General features: G+C 41.7%; 1 protein-coding gene across 2 annotated transcripts in view; it reads left to right on the plus strand.

The window, feature by feature from the left end:
- The first annotated feature begins 17,296 nt into the window (after positions 1 to 17,296).
- The window catches only part of LOC143276151 (uncharacterized), a 33,050-nt gene continuing 32,389 nt past the window's right edge, over positions 17,297 to 17,957 (plus strand). For both annotated transcript variants that reach the window (XM_076580569.1, XM_076580571.1), the window contains exon 1: positions 17,297 to 17,696. The gene's annotated coding sequence lies outside the window, so the exon portion shown is untranslated. The remainder of the gene's footprint in view (positions 17,697 to 17,957) is intronic.

Raw genomic sequence — 17,957 nt, forward strand, 5'->3', positions numbered from 1 at the left:
CAGAGAAATCTGTTGTGATAAAAAGAAATACAAATACAAATAGTAGCAATAGTAATATTGATGTGTGTCCACACATCGATAGGTAGACAGCTGTCCCTGTGTTGAAATGTTGACGTGTGTCCCCATGTTGATATGTTGACATGTGTCGTATTGATGTGTTGACATGTGTCTTCATATTCATATGTTGACATGTGTCCTCATATTGATACGTTGACATGTGTCATATTGATATATTGACATGTGTCATATTGATGTCTTGACATCAGTCATATTGATATGTTGACATGTGTCGTATTGATATGTTGACATGTGTCCCCATATTAATATGTTGACGTGTGTCCCCATATTGATATGTTGACATGTGTCATTAATATGTTGACATGTGTCCCCATATTGATATGTTGACATATGTCATTGATATTTTGACATGTCATATTGATTTGTTGACATGTGTCTCGATGTTGATGTGTTGACATGTCATTGATATGTTGACATGAGTCATTGATATTTTGACATGTCATATTGATTTGTCCCCATATTGATGTGTTGACATGTCTCCCATTGATATATTGACATGTGTCATATTGATATGTTGACATGTGTCCCAATATTGATAGTTGACATGTGTCCCAGTATTGATGTGTTGACATGTGTCATATTGTTATTTTGACATGTCATTAATATGTTGACATGTGTCCCCATATTGATATTTTGGCATGTGTCATATTGGTATTTTGACATGTCATTAATATGTTGACATGTGTCCTCAAATTGATATGTTGACATGTGCCATATTGATATGTTGATATGTGTCATATTGCTATGCTGACATGTGTCCCCATATTGATATGTTGACATGTGTCATATTGTTATGCTGACAAGTGTCCCCATGTTGATATGTTGACATGTGTCCCCATATTGATATGTTGACATGTCCCCATATTGATATGGTGACATGTGTCCCAATATTGATATGTTGACATGTGTCGCGATATTGATATGTTGACATGTGTTCCCATTAAAATCGTCAAGGGGACACAGCACCACATATTGTCTCAACCGTCTGGTCTCTTTCCATGTCATGGTTGCCGATTGTTTGTGGAGCATTTGTGGAGAATTCTCCGCCATCACCACCATGATTGGTCACTATCCAGGACAGTGCTGTAGTCATGACAGGTATTCTGCCGTCACCACCATGATTGGTTACTGGTCCAGAACAGGCACTGTGGTCAGGACATGGCCTGGTATTCCCATCACCACCATGATTGGTCACTATCCAGGACAGTGCTGTAGTCATGACAGGTATTCTGCCGTCACCACCATGATTGGTTACTGGTCCAGAACAGGCACTGTGGTCAGGACATGGCCTGGCATTCTGCCATCACCACCATGATTGGTCACTATCCAGAACAGGCACTGTGGTCAGGACATGGCCTGGCATTCTGCCGTCACCACCATGATTGGTTACTATCCATGACAGGTGTTGTAGTCAGGACGTGGCCTGGTATTCTGCCGTGACCACCATGCTTGGTCACTATCCAGGACAGGTGCTGTAGTCAGGACGTGGCCTGGTATTCTGCCGTCACCACCATGATTGGTTACTATCCAGAACAGGCACTGTGGTCAGGACGTGGCCTGGTATTCTGTCGTCACCACCATGATTGGTCACTATCCAGGACAGTGCTGTGGTCAGGACGTGGCCTGGTATTCTGCCATCACCACCATGATTGGTCACTATCCAGAACAGGCACTGTGGTCAGGACATGGCCTGGTATTCTGCCGTCACCACCATGATTGGTCTCTGGTCCAGAACAGGCACTGTGGTCAGGACATGGCCTGGTATTCCCATCACCACCATGATTGGTCACTATCCAGGACAGGTGCTGTAGTCAGGACATGGCCTGGTATTCTGCCATCACCACCATGATTGGTTACTGGTCCAGAACAGGCACTGTGGTCAGGACATGGCCTGGTATTCTGCCGTCACCACCATGATTGCTCACTATCCAGGACAATGCTGTGGTCAGGACGTGGCCTGGTATTCTGCCATCACCACCATGCTTGCTCCCTATCCAGAACAGGCACTGTGGTCAGGACATGGCCTGGCATTCTGCCATCACCACCATGCTTGCTCACTATCCAGGACACTGCTGTAGTCAGGACATGGCCTGGCATTCTGCCATCACCACCATGATTGGTCACTATCCAGGACAGTGCTGTAGTCATGACAGGTATTCTGCCGTCACCACCATGATTGGTTACTGGTCCAGAACAGGCACTGTGGTCAGGACATGGCCTGGCATTCTGCCATCACCACCATGATTGGTCACTATCCAGGACAGTGCTGTGGTCAGGACATGGCCTGGTATTCTGCCATCACCACCATGATTGGTCTCTGGTCCAGAACAGGCACTGTGGTCAGGACATGGCCTGGTATTCTGCCGTCACCACCATGATTGGTCTCTGATCCAGAACAGGCACTGTGGTCAGGACATGGCCTGGTATTCTGCCGTCACCACCATGATTGCTCACTACCCAGGACAGTGCTGTGGTCAGGACATGGCCTGGTATTCTGCCGTCACCACCATGATTGCTCACTACCCAGGACAGTGCTGTGGTCAGGACATGGCCTGGTATTCTGCCGTCACCACCATGATTGCTCACTACCCAGGACAGTGCTGTGGTCAGGACATGGCCTGGTATTCTGTCGTCACCACCATGATTGGTCTCTGGTCCAGAACAGGCACTGTGGTCAGGACATGGTCTGGTATTCTGCCGTCACCACCATGCTTGGTAACTATCCAGAACAGGCACTGTGGTCAGGACATGGCCTGGTATTCTGCTGTCACCTCAGTACAGAGATGGTGGCCCTTTCTTCGGTTTACCTTCAAACAGGGCAGTGATGGTGTTCTTTTCATTTGTTTGCTGGCACACTTAAAACCACTGGCTCAGAACAGGCAGTGTCTTCAGAGCAGGTCTTGGTCATCTGTGATCTCCTGCGTGAAAGAGAGAGAGAGCTTTCTCTTGTGTTTAACTTCAAACAGGGTGGTGGTTTGTTTTCCGTTTGTTGATGGACTGAAAATAAGTTTGCTCCGTGAGGTTTATATGACTGTGTGCTTTTCAGCTGCAGATATAAGGCTGTACTGAGACTGAGATAAAAAAAAAAAAAAAAAAAGATTCAAGATCAGTTTCATGGGGGAAAATGTGTTGCAGGCCAAAGGTGTGAAGGGTTGTTCAGTTTACTTCAACTCGGTTCTGAGAACATGAAGTGAATTTTTCTTAACTCTCACCATATGAACGGCGAAACAGACGACGTTAACAGCGTTTCATCCCAATTACCATCATCAAAATATTGCAAGAGGAAGGCTCTTATACTGAAGAGGTGAACATTGGCAAAGAACACCACAGTTCTGATGACGGAAGCTAAAGGTTGGGTCATTCAGACACCCACTGGACATCTGAGGGGTCTGTGTAGAGGAGAAGAGAGGACTGGCCGTACTGAGTGAGTTAACTGTGTAATTCTCAAAGTGGAAGACTTTATTTTGCCTTGATATTTGAAGGAATCTGGGTTTTTTGTTTTGGATTTTGAAGACGATGTATGCTGTGTATGCCATTTTATAATTCCACAGAATGGGGGTCCAGTTGTTTGATGTTGAACAGGAGAAACAGTTTGAGTAAAGTGAAGTGTGTTTTTGAAATTGATAAATGTTACACAGCAATGGGATCTGGCCCTTTGATGTTGAAAAGGTGGATCAGTGTAGTTGAAGTGTGTCTTTGAAATTGATAAATGTTACACAGCAGTGGGGTCTGGTTCTTTGATGTTGAAAAGGTGGATCAGTGTAGTTGAAGTGTTTTTGAAATTGATGAATGTTACACAGCAATGGGATCTGGTTCTTTGATGTTGAAAAGACGGATCAGTGTAGTTGAAGTGTGTCTTTGAAATTGATAAATGTTACACAGCAGTAGAGTCTGGTTCTTTGATGTTGAAAAGGTGGATCAGTGTAGTTGAAGTGTTTTTGAAATTGATGAATGTTACACAGCAGTGGGCGTCCAGTCCTTTGAATGTTGAAACAGGAGGAACAGTGTGAGTTAAGTGTGTTACATGAATATTTCACAGCAGTGGGATCCAGTTCTTAGGATTGTGATGGAAAAGGTGAGCCTGTGTGTTAGAGGAAGGAGTTTATTGCTAAAAAAAAGAATAAAAGGAAATTATATAAACTAAAATGAAATAAGATAAAATGAAAATGAAATAATTTTTGAAAAAAGGAATAGCATGAGAGCCTAAACTCTGGAGGAGCGTACTGTGAAAAGGAAAGAACAGTATGTGGGGGTCTGTATGTTGAGAGAGATGTTTGGCCCAGCCAGGCCGTTTTGTTTTGTGCAAGAGACAGACACGGTGCATTAGGGTGATGTAGGTCCCTCTGTATTGGGGTCCAGTCTTTGAGAGAGTGTGAGAGAATAGCATTACCACTGTAGGAGAGCGTACCAGTATGTAAGAGGAAGGTACTGCAGCAATGGGTCCAGTCTTTGAGAGAGCATGAACAGAGAGAATGTTATTACCGAGGTAGGAGAGCACACCTATTCTTAAGAGGAAGGTATTGCAGCAATGGGTCCAGTCTTTGAGAGAGTGTGATCAGAGAGAATAGCATTACCACCATAGGAGAACATGCCTGTATGTAAGAGGAAGGTATTGCAGCAATGGGTCCAGTCTTTTTGAGAGTGTGAACAGAAATAATAGTATTTCCACTGTATGTAAGAGAGGAAGGTATTGCAGCAATGGGTCCAGTCTTTTTGAGAGTGTAAACAGAAAGAATAGTATTTCCACTGTATGTAAGAGAGGAAGGTATTGCAGCAATGGGTCCAGTCTTTTTGAGAGTGTGAACAGAAAGAATAGTATTTCCTCTGTATGTAAGAGGAAGGTATTGCAGCAATGGGTCCAGTCTTTGAGAGAGTGTGAACAGAAAGAATAGTATTTCCACTGTATGTAAGAGGAAGGTATTGCAGCAATGGGTCCAGTCTTTTTGAGAGTGTGAACAGAAATAATAGTATTTCCACTGTATGTAAGAGAGGAAGGTATTGCAGCAATGGGTCGTCTTTTTGAGAGTGTGAACAGAAAGAATAGTATTTCCACTGTATGTAAGAGAGGAAGGTATTGCAGCAATGGGTCCAGTCTTTTTGAGAGAGTGAACAGAAAGAATAGTATTTCCTCTGTATGTAAGAGAGGAAGGTATTGTAGCAGTGGGAACAGTATTTTTGAGAGTGTGAACAGAAAGAATAGTATTTCCTCTGTATGTAAGAGAGGAAGGTATTGTAGCAATGGGTCCAGTCTTTTTGAGAGTGTGAACAGAAAGAATAGTATTTCCTCTGACGGGCGCAATAGCCGAGTGGTTAAAGCGTTGGACTGTCAATCAGAGGGTCCCGGGTTTGCATTGTGAAAAGGAAAGGTGATAGTGTGCAGATGGTGGAAGGCAGAGCATGACCAGGCTTGGAGTTCAAGCCTTTGGCATGTGAAGGCACCACTCATGATGTCTGGGTTTTTTTGTTTTTTTGGGGTTTTTTTGTTTTCGGGGAAACAGCAGTGTTTGTGACACACTGATTTTTGTTTTCATGGACCATGACAGACTTCTTTGACAAGAAAGAAATTTTAAATATGAAACTGCAATTTGCTTCTTTATTTTGGGGTGGGGGAGGGGGGTTGGAGGAGGGGGGGGGTTGATTATGAATAATGGTTGTTTTGTACAGTCAGAATCGATCACAAAAAAATTCACAGACATGATGCAAAATGTTGATGGACAGGTGCATGGTTTTTATATGCTATGAAAATCACATTGTCTTGTCTGAAATTTTTTTATCACGAAGGCATTTTATGCTTTGTTGTCTACACACATATAAGTCAAAGATATAAAGTACAATGTTGTCTCATGTCTCTGTGTATATTTTTAACACATCAAGATTGCATTGTTGTTTAAACTTATTAATGTCTTCTTACAAGTACTTTTTATGATGATAAAGTCACCAAAAGTTTCCGTATGTATTCTATTTTTTAAAAACATCTCCACATATGCTCGGTTTTTTTTTAAAAGACATCTCCATAAATGTTTGGTCTTTAAAGACAACTCCATTTTTGTTCAGTTTCTTAAGTCATCAAGCACAATTTTACCTGAATGGAAGTCTCTCATTTTATGAGAAACAAAAATACTGAAGTGGGCTATGGCAATGATGATCGTCTTTACATTATTTTATAGTTCATTGCAACATAATGTAATTGCATTGAGTTTCATTACATCGTGTTTCATATCATCATTGGAATGTGGTTGGAATGTGAAATATGGTTACAGGCTACACTGAACCCTTGTTGGTGTTGTTGTTTTTTGTTTTGTTTTTTTGTTGTTTTTTTACCAGCTTTTCTTGAGACGAAGACACCAGAGTGTTTTACAGTGCAGCTGAGCTGTGTAGAATGGTTGCACTCCATTCATAACTAAGTCTGGTTCTGGGTTAGCAGCAAGGATTATCCTGTAGAAATGGTTGAAAAATATCATTCCAGAAGATTAGATTGCTCATGTTTTTGTTGTTGTTTTTTTTCTGTTTATTTCCCATTGGAAACAAAAAAAAAAAAAGAAAGAAAGTTTTTACAAATTTGGAAATCAAAATTGACTGCATTTTTCTCTTGTTGTAAAGTGTTATTTGTCTGAACGCAGTGGCACGCCCCCTTGAATAACTGAAACTGAAGACTGGAAATGAAAATGTTATGAATTTATGTTATTATTATTATTGATATTTTGTAGGTGATATGGTTCACTTCTTTCTGTGCAGAGCCACAAAGTGTACAGTGATATTGTTGTGTTTTACCCAAAACATATTTCTTTAGAACGTTGCAGATATTTGGACAAAGAAGATCATTTTTTCTCTCCAGCGCTGCAGTGCAGGTAGAACTGCAAAGTCAGTGTAAGTGTGTGTATGCATAGGACTCCCCCCCCACCCCCCTGCCCCATTTTGACTGGAAAATGAAACTGACGGTCTAGTCCTTCAGAAGAGACGATAAACTGAGTTCTCATGTGCAGCACGCACTTGGCACACGGAAAAATAACCCAGTTTCAGTTTCAGTAGCTCAAGGAGGCGTCACTGCGTTTGGACAAACCCATATACGCTACACCACATCTTCCAAGCAGATGCCTGACCAGCAGCGTAACCCAACGCGCTTAGTCAGACCTTGAGAGAAAATTTTTTCTTTTTTTTTTTTAATAAATTGAAAAATAACTACTACTACTAATAATAATATGTATAAAGGGCAAAAACTTGATGAAGTCAACTATAAGCGTACAAAATAAAATAAAATAAAATAAATAAATATATAAATAACTAAATAACTGACTAAATAATAATAATATAATAAAAAATAAATAAATAAATAAATTAAATAAAATTAAATTAAATTAAAATAACAAAAAAAAAACACAAAAAAACTCAAGGCAACATAAGTGTTGTCCTCAGGCAAAAACGCTGTCGAAGAAATCCACTGGAACATTAATATGCATGCACAAAGGGCCTGACTGAACATGTTGGGTTACATTGCTGGTCAGGCAACTGCCTACCAGATGTGGTGTAATGTATGGATTTGTTCGATCACAGTGTCGCCTCTTTGATAAACTGAAACTGTAACACACAGGGACATGTTGAAGTGAGTTACCTCCCGCAGTTGATATATGTCTGTTTTGTACAGGGTACAGAGATAAACTAGAACTAAGTATGGAGGATGGTTGCTGAACGACGGAGCAGAAGGCTTGATAGTTGCCAAGTATACAAAATCTGCTGAAACTCGAGATCTCCCAGTCAGCTTGTAGTGCTTTGTTTACAGTGAATGTGAAGTATCTCTATGGTCTTTACACGCCCCCTGTTTACAGTTTATAGATATTTGCAAAATAGAAAACATACATTTACGTACACAATCACAGATCATGGTGTGAGGAGAGTTTTAACTTAAATCCCCTTAAAGTGTAACTGATGTGAAACATTTGGAACTGGATCCTAGAATGTGTGCCGTGGAGTCATGGAGTCATTCAGAGATCATCACGTCTACATCATGGATGTGTCTCTCCATCTTTTGCTCAGCAAAGTGTTCAGGTCAATGATTCATAATCATGTATTTTTGTAGCATTATTTTTTTAACCTGCGTCTACATTTCAGACTCTTGCCTGTACAGAATGTCTTGCATGCTTTGGACAGAATCTGGCAGCAAGGGGTTGTTTATTCCGGGATTTGGTCTTGTGCCTTTATGCTGTCGGCTGTCGATAATATATATGTGTGTGTCCTTGGAGTTCATTTGTTCTGGTTTTGATCCACTCTTTAGGTTCTCGTGATGTTAGTAGGAACTCTTTTTTGTGTGTATATGAGTTTGGGGGGGGGGGGGGGGGTTCTATGCGCCAGAAGCTGTCTCTTTCAGTACAGTCGTTTGTCATTTTTGGCACAGTTGTACAGCTCAACTTCTTTGGTGCATTTATCATTGAATATTTTATCCATGACTGTCATATAGCTCAACATTTCATTTCATTTTAACTGTGACTGGTGTGGAAAAAAAAATGGTTTGCTTTAACTCTTGACTTGAACAATAGTTGTGCATGTACATCACATTTGTGAGTGTGTGCGCAGTATTTGAATGCGTAAAGATGTTGACACATTAAACATCATGCATTATCTAAAGATGCAAAAAGTATTAATGTACATGTATGATGTGTGTGCACTTTTTGTATAGTGTTAAAAGATTCCACATTGTCAACAACATGCCACAACTGTATTTAATGATTATTTTCAAACTCTTCATGAACTGGCGTGTTCCTGCTTTGGGTTTGGTGTTGGTGATTGTTACTGTGTCTGGAATATTGTGGGGGTGGAAAAAGGAGTGCCAGTGCTGATGGTGATGGTGACGGCTGTTCCAGTCCCTCAAACGTAGGTGTTGACCAGGGGTGACGATGGTGATGGTTGTCCTGTGTCCTTGAACATTGTGGGAGTATGAGATGGATGGTGGTGGTGGTGGTGGAAGTGGTGGTGAATATGGTTCCAGTCCCTGGAACAGTGTGGGGGTTGGGAGAGTGGGTAGTGATGGTGATGACGATGATGAATGACCTCCCTGAAATTTTGTGGGTGTGGGAGAGGGGTGGTGGTGGTGGTAGTTGTGATGATCATTCCTGTTCCTCCCCAAAAATATGTGAGAGTGGGAAAGGGGTGATGGTGGTGGTGATCATTCATGACCCTGAAGTATGTGCAGGTGAGAGAGATGGGGTGGGGGGGGAGGTAGAAGGGTGGTTGTGGTGGTGGTGTTAATGTCCCTGAGATTTTGTTGGTGGAGTAGAGGGGTGGTGGTGATGATCGTTACTGTCTCCCTGAAATACTGGGTGTGTGGGTCGGAGAGGGGTAGTGGTTGTGATGGTGGTGGTGGTGATCATTACTTTCATCGCAACAGCGTGGGGACGGTATTGGTGGTGGTGGTGGTGGCAGACTTGGTGATTAATATTAATAATATAATAATATTTTATTTTTATATAGCGCTATAATACAAGCATAAGCAAGCTTTAAGCGCTTTACAATCTAGTACCTAAAGTGAAACAAGAAAGCATATAAAAAGTAGCAGAAACATAAAACAATCATTAATATTATAAAAACACAATGGATAAAACTCACAAAGTAACATGCTATCAATACTACAACTGTTAGGCTTCAACACTCACACTAACACACACGCACAGACACACACATGATTAAACGACTGAGATGACAGCAATTTTCACTTAAAATACATACATGTAAAAAGGAACATAATTGTAATCTGCATGCCACAGATTTTGTAAAAAAATGTAAAATAAAATTTTGGGTAGAAAAGGTAAAAGGGGTAAAAATCGGGTCATTCTCCCCTTCGAACCACACCACCACCATCCATCTACCCACCCCCATTCTCTCTACTCTCCCATCACACACACTCACATTGCCATGGGCCTGGGACAACAGCACTATTTGAGTTATGACAAGTATTTTTTTTTAAAAGAGATAAGTTTTAAGATTTGCTTTAAAGGTAGATAGATGAGTTGTTTGTCTGAGAGCGATAGGCAGAGAATTCCAAGTTGTTCCTGCCCCCCCCCCTCCCCCCCCACCTTCTCACCCACCCTCACACCCCCCAGCATCACTGTGGGGATGGTGGTATTGGTAGAGGGGTGGTGGTGGAGTGGTGATCGATCGTTCTTGTCTCTCATCAAGGACACCTCAACCCTTCATGGTATAGCGAGGGACCAATGACACACGGCCAACAGACTTTGAGGGGAGGGAATCTGATGAACAGTTCTTCTCTGTGCGTGGTGGTGCCCCATTGACTCTTTCACAGAGTCGAGGGAGATGAAGAAGAGGGACCAGTGTGTGTGTGAGAGGAACAAGAAATCAGCATGCGGCTGACAGCAACGCAAGTCAGGATCTGTTGTGTGAGGACCACTACGCTTCACGATGCCCTCAAGAATGTTGCACTCCAGTGACTTGTATACGAAAACGTGCGTGGTCTGACAAAGCAGGGAGATGGTATAATTTTACATGTGTGTGTGGGTTGGTAAAGAAGGGAATGAATTGTATGGTTTTTTTTAAGATATATTTTTTATTTATTTTTTAAATACTCGAATGCTTAAACAAAGTGAGTATAAGATCGGTTGGTTTTGGTTGTGTCTGCACATGTGTGTGTGTTTGTGTGCGTGTGTGTGTGTGTGTGTGTGTGTGTTTCCCATGCTCAAATATAATGTTTGCACTTTCTCAGAAACCAAGATTTCTAAAGAACCACACGTGGTTACAGTATGATTGGTATGAACAAGGCTTTGCCGGTCATCTCATTGTGATGATGTGGTAAGCAGGGCAAGTGGTCAAAAACATTATTTGACAACATTGGAAAAGCTCTTGATGGAGGTAAGGTCTCATCTACAACTTTCATCATCAAACTTGGATTTTGTTACTTGTCATGGTGACATCATGATCCCTATTTTTAGATCCAAGGTCAAGGTTGCTACATGGTGCATGAAACCAAAAAGCTTGACGCTACAGAAGACGTGAGGTCTTGTGAACAGCCTTCATCAAATCGTGGCACAGTGGTTGATCATAGTGAAAACGATGACCATTCAGAATTTCAGTGCCAGACTTCAAGGTCACAAAATAGCATAACAGAAAGAAAGGTGATAGAGCTTTGGTTTTTCAATCAGTTTTCAATGAAAACTGATACAGTGATAGGTTTTAACCAAAGTTCAAGGTTAGAGATCAGACGTCAAGGTCAGTGGTTTGTAATTGAAGATGATATGCCTTTGTGGTGTCCGTTTTCTTTTCTTTTCTTTTTTTTCTTTTTTTTATCTGTTCCATAATTTTGGTGTTTGATTGAGTGGGTATCATGTGTGAGTCTTGAATGCCTTGCCTTTTCTTGTTCAAAATTTCTTTTTTTTTTAATTTATTGCCACCTTTTTGTGACTTTCTGGACATTTACAATTCTGTATAGATCTACTTATCCATATTTATTAGTATGTTTGCTATGACATTATTCAGCATTACTTGACATCCTCATTGTCATTTTGGTAGATATGTATCTGTAATATATTTTGTTAGATATCTATTGTTACCACCATGTCACAAAGCATGTTGCCGTGTTACATAGAATGTCAGTGTCATATCATATAGCTTGCTGCCTTCATGTCACATAGCCTGTTGCTGGTATTTCACGTTGATTTGTGATGTCATATTGTATAGCTTTATAGCTGCCTTCATGTCACATTTTTGTCAAGTGTTGTTATGTCACTTAGCATGCTGCTTTCGTATGTCTCCTAGCATGATAGCTTGTTGCTGTCATGTCACATGGCAATGTCACATAGCCTGTTGCTGTCATGTCACATGACAGTGTCACATAGCCTGTTGCTGTCATGTCACATGACAGTGTCACATAGCATGTTGCTGTCATGTCACATGGCAGTGTCACATAGCCTGTTGCTGTCATGTCACATGGCAGTGTCACATAGCCTGTTGCTGTCATGTCACATAGCAATGTCACATAGCTTGTTGCTTTTACGTCACATAGCAATGTCATATAACCTGTTGCTGTCATGTCATGGCAATGTTACATAGCCTGTTGCTGTCATGTCATGGCAATGTTACATAGCCTGTTGCTGTCATGTCATGGCAATGTTACATAGCCTGTTGCTGTCATGTCACATTGCTATGTCACATAACCTGTTGCTGTCATGTTGCATTGATTGGTAATGTCATATCATGTAGCTTTATAGCAGCTTTCATGCCATAGCCTGTTGCTGTCATGTCACTTAGAATGCTGCCTTCATGTCTTACAGCAGGATAGCTCGTCACTGTCATGTTGCATAACATGTTGCTGTCTTTTCACATTGGCCTACTTCTTCTTGTCATTTGAGTCATATATCCGACATATTCCAGTGTTGTCCGTGTTGTTTTGCCTGCAAGTGATGAAAGGTGAACAGAGTGGAAAATGATGACATTATTATTACGGAGTGACATGCATGTTCAGTTTGAGGTCGTGACTTGTGGCACTTGACACTTAAAAGTGAGGGAGATTGACTTGGATTAGATTAAAGAGAGAGAAATTGGGATTAAAGTGATGGAGATTGACGTGGATTTAAAGTGAGGGGGGATGGCTGGGTTTTAAAGTGAGGGAAATTGGGATTAAAGTGAAGGAGATTGACTTAGATTAAAGGTGAGGGAGATTGACTGGGATTAGAGTGATTAAAGTGAGGGAGATTGACTGGGATTAGAGTGATTAAAGTGAGGGAGACTGGGATTCAAGTGAGGGAGAGTTGCATAAATCGTCAGCCTTTTCTTCACTCTCTCGTCCCGTCCTGTCTGTATTCCAGTGGCAAGACCTCGAGTCGAGATGTCTGGCTGGAGATAAAAGTTTGTATGCAGCAGATGGACAGCAGTGTTATAATCATACATGGAATGACATGTAACCAACTGATGACATTATCATGGCTGTGGCGTGACCTTGTGCACCTCTCAAGAAATGAGTGTACAGCTGTGTTCAGGCCAAGTGTGGTATGCCACTTTAGTCGTCGGCTTATTTCAGTGTTCCTGTCTTCTTTTTTTTTTGTCTCTGTCTTAATCAAATCGTCTGTTACCTTTCTACAAACCATGCCCTTTCATTTTTAATTATTATTGTGACTGATGTTATTATTGTTGTTGTTGATATTATAATTGTGAATAACTATTGTTGTTATGATTATTATTATTATTGTGAATGATTGTATTGATGTATTTGCAGCAAATATTTGTGGAAATGACATTTGAACAAATATGTTTTAACAAATACACCTGACTTGCGTTTCTGTGTTTTGTGTGTGTGTGTGTGTGTGTGGTGTGTGTGTGTGTGTGTGTGTGTGTGTAAGCAAGTACGTTGTTTTCCCCCTGTCCCATTTGTAACATATGTAAGACATTAGTTTGCTCTTTTATTTACCAGTACTATTACATTTTCTTTATATCAACATATTCTTTTAATCTTCTTTTCAGTCTGTCTGTTAATATCCCTACTCATGGGCAGCCTTGGGCAGTGAATGAGCAAGTCGGAGTCACAGTTTGTAATAATCATGGGTGCAACTCTTCCATCCAGTCACAGAAAATCAGTTTTTAGATATACATAAAAAAAATAGTGGTGACTTTTTTCTGGGGATGGGGGGGGGGACGGTTGATAGGCTCTTCTTCATCATTTGCCGGTGACCTGTCAGAAAGGAAAATGGGTGTGCTCTTTTGAAAGCGTCTTTTGACGGGCGCAATAGCCGAGTGGTTAAAGCGTTGGACTGTCAATCTGAGGGTCCCGGGTTCGAATCACGGTGACGGCGCCTGGTGGGTAAAAGGTGGAGATTTTTACGATCTCCCAGGTCAACATATGTGCAGACCAGCGTTCGGTGGGTTATGGAAACAAGAACATACCCAGCATGCACACCCCCAAAAATGAAGTATGGCTGCCTACATGGCGGGGTAAAAACGGTCATACACGTAAAAGCCCACTCGTGTGCATACAAGTGAATGTGGGAGTTGCAGCCCACAAACGCAGAAGAAGAAGAAGAAGAAGAAAGCATCTTTTGTTAACCCCATAGTGAAGATCGAAGTGTTGACAGGAGAGAGACTTATTGTCAGGGTGCCAGAATCGAAGTCACAGGTTTCCTTGTCAAAATGCCGATCATGATAGAAGGCGATCCCTACATAGCTCGTGATGATATAACTGAAAAGCAAATCATATATACACACACAAGCGCACTCAAGCACACACATGCAAGCACATGCACGCATGCACACACACACTGACACACACTGCACACTCTGACTCGGAGAAACAGAAACAGCAGGTGGGGGGGGGGGGTCGGGCACCCCATAACTTTTCCCCTGGGACGTCAGTTTCAGAAACTCAAACCTGCGGAAGGGGGGGGGGGGGGGGGGGCGATTTGGGATGTTACATCGGTTGTCCCCTACCCCTGAAACATACCCATGGGGACAATTTGAACGTTGGTAATAATAATAGTAATAATTAATAATTATGGTATTTATAAGGCGCAGAATATTAATGAAATCCACTCTAAGCGCACCAAAAAACAACAACAACAAAAAAAACAAGATCTGCACACACACACACACACATGTAATGTCCCCTGGTGACTTTCTCGCCGATCATTATGTCCCCTGCGAACATTTTCAGCGGCCAAAATGTCTCCCTTTTTGCGTTTTAGCCCACTGATATATATATATATAAGTACCACTCTATTTCTGGATTAGTGGTTTTAGCCTCGTTCTGGTAGCGCGCGTGTAACTGTGTGCGCATGTGTGTGAGTCTGGCATGTTAGTGTTGGTCGTGTGCATCAGCGCACGCACTCTTTGGTGTGTGCGTGTGCCGTGATCATGTCCTGCTCTCAAACATTTCCATTTTGCCTTGATGTTATTCACTAAAACGTCTTGTTATCCTCTGTGTCTTTTTCATTTTGTTTCCTGTAAAGAATACATTTGACAAATTGCAGTTCTCAAGTGTCCCACTTTCACCAGGCCGCAATGAATAATAATTGAAAAGCCAATCAAAGTTAGGAGGGCAAAGAAAAAAAAACTTTTGAAGAACGGACGAGTCGAGTTGTATCAGGTTTCAACGAGTTTCTTGATTTGCGGCGCAGTTTTAGATACATTTTGATCTATCTTTTCGCTTTTTTGTAACCTGTTTCTGTACAACAACAACAACAAAAGTCTGACTATTAGGTATTCTCTCAATATTTTCGTCAATGATATCCACAGTAGTATTCTTCAGTTTACATCTCTCTCTCTCTCTGTTTTACTGATCGAGTCACTTAATGTTGAGCCAGTCAGTGTACCTTGGTTTTCCGACACGTGGGAAGATCTAATGAGTTATCTTTTTGATAAAATTAAGCCAGGGAGCTTTTTCCAATGATTGCATCGCAGACCTCAGATAGCTATTTTCTTTTGATTACATGATCTGATGTGCACCCAGAAATATATAACCTTATATATTCGCGGTCACAGAAATGGGATATCCGCCTAACTCTGCCAGAACTGGTAATTTAATTGTCAGTTCTTTTACGTACACCCAGTGAGCTTCTACATAATTTGACATGCACATGCATTTTCTGATGGCCGGGCATTTTGTATGAGCAGCATCAGTAGAAGGCGTGGATGAATGTGTTTCAGTTTGATTGAATGGAAATCGAGTCACACTTCAGTGCCGAAGCAATTAAAGGTGGGGTGACAAAAGTGTCAAACAGTTAATTGCGTCATCACAGGTCCATCTTTTCTTCTTTCCCTCGTACACAGCGTTTCAGTCAGAGCACTGATGTACTGTACTGCTTTGTTTCCTTGTTTGTCCCCGTTGCCATGCATCAGTGTGTGTGTGTGTGTGTGTGTGTGTGTGTGTGTGTGTTCCTCAGTCAGTCAGTCCGGCCGACCGGCTGTCCAACCGAGAAACTGTACTTATTTTATTTGCACACATACTCCCAGGATACAAAATATATAGGCACACACTATTTCTGATTACACATACACCTCCGGGATAATTTCAAATACATATAGGCACACACTGATTTCTGGATACTCTAAGTTCATTACAAAGAGCAGTTTCAACTACAGCCGGCCACACCGGCACCGGCCGATTTAAACTGAGCAATTAAAGCAAGCAACTAAAGTCAGTAATGAATTAGTCCATTGTCCCATTAACTAAGCGCGTTGGGTTACGCTGCTGGTCAGGCATCTGCTTGGCAGATGTGGTGTAGCGTATATGGATTTGTCCGAACGCAGTGACGCCTCCTTGAGCTACTGAAACTGAAAATGAACAATTGTCCCAGTCATTCATCATGTCCTAGTCATTCATCAGTTGTATACATCAGTGTATCACACGGTACAAACCAAACTGATCGGGATACACATGGTTAGACGGGCGCAATAGCCGAGTGGTTAAAGCGTTGGACTTTCAATCTGAGGGTCCCGGGTTCGAATCTCGGTAACAGCGCCTGGTGGGTAAAGGGTGGAGATTTTTCCGATCTCCCAGGTCAACATATGTGCGGACCTGCTAGTGTGTGATCCCCCTTCGTGTGTATACGCACGCAGAAAATCACATACGCACGTTAAAGATCCTGTAATCCATGTCAGTGTTCGGTGGGTTATGGAGACACGAAAATACCCAGCATGCATGAACCACGACAGAGTCATCGGCAAGTCGATGTTGGTCGTGTAACGGAAAGAAGAAGACTGAAGAAGTTAGTGCAACACCCCCGGGCAGTGAAACATTGATGCGAAAGCACACAGTAATTTCACTTTGAATCCGAGTTGATTGTTAAAATTTTTGTCCAGTTATGTGTCCGATCTCAGTTAAGGCTTTTTTGCTTTAGCAGGCTTAATTGTCTTCCCAGTCTAAGAGATACACGCGCCAATTAAGACGGGCTTTTACTGATCCAATTCAATTTTCTAGCCATCCCGTGTTTCGGCTATTTCTACCAATACTTGAAGCCTTCCGCGACGCGAATTCAAACAAAACAATACACAATTGACTGATTGGGGGGCGAAACGACCTGCGGTAAGGCGGCGAACTGGTCGGCTCGGGGGCGAACTGGTTGGCGGCAAACCAAGGACCTATGAGTCAGTGGAGTCCCCAGAGTCCGTGGGGCGAACTGACAAGGGGGACGAAACGACCTGTAACCCCAGAAGTTTATCGGAGTGGTGTCCCTTGAAGAAACAGGAAGTTAATCTATCTATTCTTACTTTTTTTTTCCAACGAGCGAACGAACACAACACGCGAATCGCCCATTATGGATCACATTCTGCTGTTTTAATCAATAGATATCTATTTCTGAAACATTGATAATTTTTTCCAGTGTGAGTGTATGTTCAACGTGGAAGAGCTTGTTCAAATATGTGCCTTGATCCCTATTTTTCAGTTACATGCTGGATTTTTCTGTCAACGATGTGAAGTGAAAGTGAAACTTCGATTTTTGCATGGAACGCCAGAAACATGAGATTGTAGATGACTAGATCGCTAGGTGAAGCCTCAGTTTGGGAAAAAAAATGTCTGGTGAACAAGGTTTGGCGGATTTTTATATTTGATATCGAGACAGAATATTCACACTTCAACTTTCAAGTTGAAAGGATCGTCTGCGCTCATTAAGAAGTTAAGCACCGATCAAGTAAGTTCCATAGTTACTTTTGAACAAGACGTTAGATAATTTATCATATGTTACAACGATGACGAATCCGAGGTAATGTCCAGATTTAGCATCCTAAATTCCTGGAGCTATAAGCAGGGAATATTTCGTGTATATTGCAATGCAGGTATGAAGTAGAACATAAACAACAAGCATTTGAGCTTTGTCATCCTCACTGAGTAGTTAAATGTGGTGCAAATGCCACCGTCATAACCCCTTACTAACCTGATAAAGACATTACAA

The sequence above is a fragment of the Babylonia areolata genome, chromosome 31 (assembly GCF_041734735.1).
Source record: "Babylonia areolata isolate BAREFJ2019XMU chromosome 31, ASM4173473v1, whole genome shotgun sequence".
NCBI classification, from domain to species: domain Eukaryota; kingdom Metazoa; phylum Mollusca; class Gastropoda; order Neogastropoda; family Buccinidae; genus Babylonia; species Babylonia areolata.